At 41.5% G+C, this 994-nt stretch overlaps 1 protein-coding gene across 1 annotated transcript in view; it reads left to right on the plus strand.

The window, feature by feature from the left end:
• TM4SF4 (transmembrane 4 L six family member 4) overlaps positions 1-994 on the plus strand; it is a 33791-nt gene that overhangs the window by 25868 nt on the left and 6929 nt on the right. The gene's annotated exons all lie outside the window — the stretch shown is intronic.

Here is a 994-nt window from a genome sequence, read left to right on the forward strand (position 1 = left end):
TTCCAGAAAACTTGGAAGGCTGAGTGAATGCTATCCCTAACACCTGCCACCCCAGTCTTAATCAGTGGGAGAAGAAGAGTCTCAGAACCGTTTGTCTCAATCAGCCATTCAAGTTTAACGTAAAAGACTGGACGACGAATCAGAAAGCCTTCAGGAAGACAGGAGACTCCCTTGTGGACAATTAGAGCTTTATTCATGGGGGAAGTTTTAAGTTACTAGGTTTTAAGATCAGTATTTTTTAATAGAAAGAATTTGACCAAAAATCTGTCACAGAATTTTGAGACCCATTAAAACAAAGTTTTATGAGGAAAAAAAAGTACTGAAAAAAAAACCAGTCTTATGCAACTATACACAAGGTGTATTATCTCAGGGAATTCTTACAATTGTAGATGCCCATTTTATAGATGAAGAACCTAATGTAAATGAGGGTGGTAGAGGAGCGCTGAGGTTCAAACCCACGTTCATCTGAATCCAAAATACCAGGCTCTGTCTCTTGGACCAGACTTCTTAGATTAAGGAAAATAAGGACACTGCTAACATTCACTGAGTGCTTGCTGTATGCGAGGCACTTTACCCATATTAATTCACAATGATCCTGTGATGTGCCAGATTATGTTACTCCCAATTTACAGATAAGTACACAAGTCACACAGCTAAGAAGTTGCTCATACCTGTGCTCTTATGGAAAGATGAATCAAGGCCACACACACTGTTTTGTTTTTTTTTTTTAAATTTTGTTAATCAGGTCCAGGCAAAATTCAAACCCGCTCCCCCTGGTGTGCTGGTCCGGCACGCTAACCACTGAGCCATGGCATGCAGCTTACTGTTTTATTTTTATTTTATTGTTGGGGAATCATTAAGCGTACAAAGAGCCAGGCTACACTGCTTGCATTTGCTGAATAAAGTCCCTCTAATAATAGTGTCCCGCCCCTAAGAGGTGTGTCACACACTGTGGCCCCACACTCCCCTCCCTCCTTCCCTCTCTCCGCTCCCC

This window comes from Otolemur garnettii, unplaced genomic scaffold (assembly GCF_000181295.1).
Source record: "Otolemur garnettii isolate 467f Iridium unplaced genomic scaffold, OtoGar3 scaffold00032, whole genome shotgun sequence".
NCBI lineage: Eukaryota > Metazoa > Chordata > Mammalia > Primates > Galagidae > Otolemur > Otolemur garnettii.